We start from the raw sequence: 6,813 nt of genomic DNA, 5'->3' as shown, positions 1-6,813 counted from the left end.
CAGGACTGGGAGGATTTTTCCCTCAGAGATCCCACATGGCCGAGCAGGGCTGGGAGGATTTTTCCCTCAGAGATCCCACACGGCCAGGCAGGGCTGGGAGGATTTTTCCCCCAGAGATCCCACATGGCCAAGCAGGGCTGGGAGGATTTTTCCCTCAGAGATCCCACATGGCCAAGCAGGGCTGGGAGGATTTTTCCCTCAGAGATCCCACACGGCCAGGCAGGGCTGGGAGGATTTTTCCCCCAGAGATCCCACATGACTGAGCAGGGCTGGGAGGATTTTTCCCTCAGAGATCCCACACGGCCAGGCAGGACTGGGAGGATTTTTCCCTCAGAGATCCCACACGGCCAGGCAGGGCTGGCTTGGAGAGAGACAAAGAGGCCCCTCAGTGCCTGCCTGCCAGGGGACTGGAGGTGCCCAGGTGAGGGATCAGTGCTGTGGGGAGGATGAGGATGAGGATGAGGATGAGGATGAGGATGAGGAGCAGCGAGGGGCTGCTCTGGGGACAGGGTGATGGCAGCACCTCGTGTTTGTCAGCGAGCACAGCAGCAGCCACGGCCTGGCCCAGCTCAGGCCTGTCTTCTCCCAGCAGGCTGGTGAGGGATTTACATAATAACGGGCCTATTTTAACTTTGCTTCATTGGCTCCTGACAAGATACAATATTTTTGATTAAACAGCTTCCCAGGAAGGAGCTGCTGCCTTAAACCACCCGCACTTTCTCTGACCCCATGTGATCTCATTAGCGGCCCCCTCAGACATGTCTGATGGCTCTGAAATTCCTCTTTTCCTCCTTCCTCTAAACGAGCTCTTCAGGACAGGGCAGGGCCCTCCTCACCCCCATGCTGTGTCCAATTCTGCAATTCCCAGCCCTGAGCAGGGCATTCCATCAGCCCTTCAGTCCTGAGAGGCTTTTCCCCAGCCGCTTCCCTCCCTCACTCCTCCTCCTTTCCTCCCCTATCAATCCTTGAGCTGCCTTTTCAGTTTCTCTGGATCTCTCACCATCTGTCTCTCTCCTTGCTGCTGTCTTTTTCTTTTTCCTTCCTCTACTGACCAGCCCAACAGAGAGATAAATCTCCCAAGCCAAGGAGACCACGTCCTCCATATATATTCGTGTGACAGTCAGATGCTACGGTGACAAAGATCAAAGCCAGCAGCGAGCTCGACAGAGAGATTCAATAATAGCACAGAGTTAGACTGATAGGAACAAGGCAAATGGATAGTTCTGATTTTAGTAGATTATTGACTGCACAACAGAGGCAGAAAAAGGTTTCCCAGCAGCATGGCTTAGAGAGCAGCTCTTCCCAGTGCAGCCCAGACGAACAAAAGGAGTGAAATATGGGAGAAGGAGCACTCTCTGTGCCATCATCTTCGTGAGGAATGGGCCTCCCTGCTGGATGAACCACTTGGAATATGAATGGAAAAAGGTGAGATCTGCTTTCAGCTGAGCCTGAAGTGAGCTGGGCTCTGCAGAGATTTGGGGCACAATCCCACATACCTCCCCTGTTACATTTGGGCACCAGAGGAAGATTCCTGGCTCTCAGAAGAGTTCTGCTGGCATGGGGACAGCACAGAACTGTGAAGGATGCTGGGTGGTGTTTCTCTCCAGTCTGACTCTAAACACAGGGCATGGCTGATCCGTGGCTGATCCTCTGCAGTGGGCATATCCTCATTGCTCTTTAGCCTGTTTAATGTTGGGAACTGAAAATCTATGGGGTGTGCACATGGTTCCCAGAGGAATCTGGGTCAGGACAAGAAATCATCTTTGGTTCTGGTTCTTTCCTGCCCTCAGTAAAGATCTCTCAGTGTAGCTAATTCTGCCTTCCCTCATGATCCCATTTAGCACACAGATTATTTCCTTACAGCCCTTCTGGGGGAGAGGGAGAAATTGAGATGCAGAGCTCACCCAGCAAGAGTTCACCTGCAAAAAATCCTGGAGAGGCTCACAGTGCAAGCTAGAGGGGTAAGGGCTGCAAAGGGAGATCAGGTATGAGCCAAAGGGGTGGCAACAAACCCCACAGTCCCCACCAGGTTTGGAGAATGAAGAGCCAGGAAGATTTTTCTTCTTTTGTTGTTCCCCCCAAGCTTTTCCATCTACACAGGCCAGGCCAGCAGCTCAGCTCCAGCCACATCTCTGGATGCCTCTGAAGTACCTGCAGGACCTGACAGAAAATGACAAGAGAGGCTTCACATTTGGACTGTGCTTCAGCCCAGGTTTCCTGACAGGGAATGTCCTGGAAACAGCAGGAGGATGGGGGTTGACCTCCAAAAAAAAATAAAGTGACTAACCCAGCCCTGAACAGGAGCATCCAGAACAGAGGAGCAAGAATCAAACCACTTCACCCCAAGACCTGCAAGAAGTGGCAGCATGTAGCAAATATTAAATAAACAAAACCCACAGGGAGCTATTGAAGCATCTCTCCGAGAGCCTGGAAACCTGCAGAGGGGGTCAGGAGTGACATGGAGCCATTTAGAGTGCTGAACTGGATTAATTGGAAACCAGCAGGTTGAGAAGTTGGGATGGGGGCATGAATATGGGGTGTGAAGGATATTTCATCGCTCCGTGCTTAATTTCAGCCAATTAGCACCCATCCTGGGAAGGGGGGGAGCTGTTAAGTGCTGAATAACACGAGTGTGAGCTCAAGTGTGAAGAGGTACAAGCAGGAACAGAGAGCCCCTTTCAGCAGCATCTCTGTCAATATTCAGAGACTGAAAAACACCGTGAAATTATTTCTCCTGCATTCTGGGAAAGGAAGGAAATCTTACACTACAAACACACTAATGGGCTACGCAGGGATCTGAAGGAGGATTGGTGAGGTATTAGAGCAGGCTGCATTAGGGGGGGGGAAAAAAGAGCAAGGAAAGAGACAGGATTTTCAAGGAGATTTCATCCAAATCGATGAAGTGAGAACTGTAAAGGGGCAGCATTCCATGGGGATGGAGCTGGTAATTGGCCCACGCAAACCCAAACAGAGAAAAGCACTCAAAATGCAGGCTGGAAGGGGAGCACATGGCTGCCAGGCTCCCTTCAGGCAGGGGCCAGGAGAGACCATGGGCAGAAAAGTTTCTCCTGTGCTAATCCTGTGCACAAATCCATGAAGCCTCCTCCACATTCTTCCTTAAAAATCTCTGCCGCTGCAGCACCTGGAAAACACTGCCAGTGCCAAAGCAGGAGCAGGCTTATACCAGGAAGGAGATCCTGGGGTGGCTGTGCCCCATGTGTCCCTTGTGTCCCCTTGCCTGTCAGCCCAGAGGGATGGGAACAGTCTTTGTGGTCCCAATGTGCTCCAGGTGGAGGGTTCAGACCCCGAGGAGAGGTGAGGGAAGGCAGCACACGAGGTCTCAGCAGTCTGAGAGGGACACTGCCTCAACCAGACTGCAGAATGGAAAACAGGGACTGGGGTGAGAGCTGGTCCAGAGGGCACAGACCCCACACGAGGGCTGGACAGCATCAGAGAGATTGTCACTCAAATCCTGCCTCTTCCTGATGGCCCTCAGGGACAGCAAAGAAAACACTCGTTTCTGGGTTTGTGTTTTCTTCTTTTTAGAAAAGAAATGAAAACTCAGCCCAAGAAAAGAAAGAAAGAAAAAAAGCATCTTGAATGACCAAATCTAGTTTGTAAAATGTACTGTTTAAAAAAAAAAAAAAACATGTGAGTTGGGGGGATTCATTAAAAGCAGCTCCTAACTGCTCTCAGATAACCCCAATGGACAAACTTGACACTAAGATGGGACAGGGATGAGGAAGCTGCTCCTGGAAAATGTTTCCTCTGTCTCTGAGGATTCACAGGTAACACTGACTCAGCTCACAGCTCAAGAGCAGGACAAGATTAGAATCATAAGGGGGAAAAAATCATCTTTCTCAGTTGTTTATTCTCAATATAAAAATGCTCTGGAAAGTACAAACTAGACTGGGAGTCACCTCCTGCTGTCCTGGTGGAACCAGCAACAGCTCTGTGGGGATTCCTGATTCTGGTGTAATTTCCTGCTCTCCTGGAAGGATCAGGGCTGAATTTTGGCACCTCTGGCTCTAAAATCTCCTAGGGCTGGCTATGGAAAAAACCCTTATTTTCACATGTACCATTTCTGGTTGCATTTTCTGTCAAGAGTTCAGAAAAAATAGGTGACTGAATGTTTAGAAATTATTAATCAGTGTTTTAATGAATGACTAATCAATGCTTACAGATTACTGGAAAGCCCAAACAGTCAATAGGTTGCTCATAATATTCTGTAATACCTTCTCCTGACATGCTTATAATCACCTGCTAAATTATGCTCCTCGTGTCTTTAATGCCTATTAATCATTTATTAATCTATTATAAGCCACTTGCAAATGAAAGCAGAATATGAACCGTGAGATGCCTTCCGTTCTGCAAGCTGTGAGCACCGTGAGTTTTTGGGGGTTTAGGGAAGGATCCATCAAGCAGAGACATGATTTGAGCCCAGCCCTAAGTCTTTGTAGCTTTCTGGGCCATGGATAATTCACTACCTTGGACAGGATTTGAGGGAGAGCAGGACTGGCAAGGGCAGCAGAGAGTTTTGTGGTTCAGGTGATGTCAAAGTGGTGCTCAGAAAAGATGAAATTGTCACGTCCACAAAAGCTTCATGGAGAAAATCCTCGCAGGGAGAGAGAGGGAGGAATTAACTTCAAGGCTTAAAGCAAAGAAAGGGAAAAAAAGCTCCTCTGTGTAAGGACAGAGGATTGAAGCAAATGGACCACAGGTAGGGGAAAATAACTGAAAATTGGTTTGGGTAATCACAGGAAAATCGAAAGATGCTCCAACACAAAGTATGAGAAAAAGAACTGGTAACACAACACATTTATTCCCCCTCTCAGATAGGACCCATTTTTATAAAAATATCTCTGTATTTATGAGATCAGACCAGGGTTCCTGGAGCTAGAAGAAGGTCCATCAGCAGATCCCAGAGGCTGCCATGGAATTCTCTCCCCAGTTCCTGACAACTGCAATTACTCACAACAACCCCTTTTAACCCCTTCCAGGGAGGAGCTCTGCAGGATCACTTACAGCAGGACCATCACAACCATCTCAGGCACTCAAAACCACTCTGTGCAATCCCTCCTCTCCCATTCCATGCCCTCAAGCACACAAAGCCAGCCACTGCAGGGTCAATCAGGTGATTTCTCCCAAAAGCCCAGTGCTGAGGATTTAAGCAGTGTCTGAGCTGTAAATCTGCCCAGTCCAGCCCCTTCTTCCCTGTCTGCCCAGACACAGCTTTGCCTTCTGGCTGTTCCTTGTTCTGTCAGCCCCCAGCACTGCCAGCCCACCATGTGGGACCACTCAGGGCAGCTGGAAAGCTGGAGGAGCCTCAGGAAAGGCAGGGACACAGAAAAATCACTTGAGGGGCAGGACAAGCAGTGACCCTGGGTTCATGTGGCTCCCCTGTGCAGATTTCTCAGGGTCTAGCAATGGACTTCACTCCAAACACTCCTTTTCCTCAACCTTTTCCTTTCTCTGCTGCCCATTTGCACCAAACGCGTGGGAATTTCACATCTCTGAGCTCTTCAGCCCTTTTTCAAATTTGCTTGAAAACAAATAGGTTCTGAAAATTTGTGCACATGGGGTGTGCCAGGCAGTCCCACGTGCACACAAAATTGATTGAAATCCCTCTTTTCCTTTGGGAAAAGCCTCCTGCCTGCCCCCAGCCTTGGAGAACTGTCTCACTTTTCACCAATACTCTCAAAACTGCAAGAAGTCACCAAATCCTCGTATTTCTTGCTGGGCACAAGAGGAGGTTCATGGGGAGGTCCTGGCACAGGGTGCCTGGAGAAGCTGTGGCTGCCCCATCCCTGGAAGTGTCCAAGGCCAGGTTGGATGAGGTTTGGAACAACCTGGAAAGTGGAAAGTGTCCCTGTGATGCCTTAGGATTTAGCTTTTATATTTTTCAGATCATGTACTGCTTTAGTGTATAACTCTAAAACTCACCAGCCTGTCAGCTGCTGCTCTCCCATTTTATTCAGACAAAACAATTCCTCTCTAGGCCTGAAACTCAAGGACACCTTTCTGTCTCAGACTCCAAAAAATAGAAACAACAGTGAATTTGGGGGGGCAAATTTGGAGGAAATTACTTCATTACCTGAAGCTGTAATTGGAGGAATAACCCCTGATATGTAAATGGACCAAATTTATAATTGTGTGAAAAACTCCTGTTGGGTGTAGCCCCTCTTGGAGGCTTTTGACTGCCCAAGGTGTATCTGTTCAAGGTCTTTAATAAATACTTACTTTTATTTTCTTAATCTTGTCCAGCCTCTGTTTCAGGTAGCCATTCCAAGGCATCAGTTTCTGGTGACCACAAAGGGACAAGAGGCTACTGGAAAGGGGATTCCCCCCATGGAAAAGGGTGGAATGAGATGAGTGTCAAATTCCTTCCCATCCCAGCCCATCCTATGATTCCATGATTCTGAGATTAAGGAGGTGTCATCCCGTGTCACTCTTCCTTGATCCAGCACATCCTTGTGCCCTAATTAATTTGCATTAATTTCACTCCCTCATTTCATGCCCTGATCCCTTCTCTCCTCAGGGCTGCTTTTGGGTGCTGTGCTGTGTCACATCCTGAAGACGTGTGCTTGGAGGAGAAAACACTGTGAGGAGGAGAAGGAACCTGAGCCTAAATTAAAAAGAGAACATAAAAATAATAAAATACAATCCCCTTGATCAGTATGCCTGTCATTTTAGCGACACTAAATACATTAAAGTGGGATCTGCACACCAAGTTAATTAAATGAGCCAATTGGAAGTTGCTGCCAAGTATTAGTTTAAGGTAGAAAATACACTTATTTTGGAGCTTATGCAGAT

At 48.3% G+C, this 6,813-nt stretch overlaps 1 long non-coding RNA gene across 1 annotated transcript; it reads left to right on the top strand.

Annotated features, from left to right (window-relative positions):
• The first annotated feature begins 448 nt into the window (after window positions 1–448).
• Window positions 449–2,411, top strand: LOC128798097 (uncharacterized). The gene is made up of 2 exons (XR_008434324.1): window positions 449–1,425; window positions 1,864–2,411. It is a non-coding gene; the product is annotated as an uncharacterized LOC128798097 (long non-coding RNA).
• Window positions 2,412–6,813: the final 4,402 nt, after the last annotated feature.

This window comes from Vidua chalybeata, chromosome 20 (assembly GCF_026979565.1).
Source record: "Vidua chalybeata isolate OUT-0048 chromosome 20, bVidCha1 merged haplotype, whole genome shotgun sequence".
Classification (NCBI taxonomy): domain Eukaryota; kingdom Metazoa; phylum Chordata; class Aves; order Passeriformes; family Viduidae; genus Vidua; species Vidua chalybeata.
This window is presented reverse-complemented; position numbering and strand designations above follow the sequence as displayed.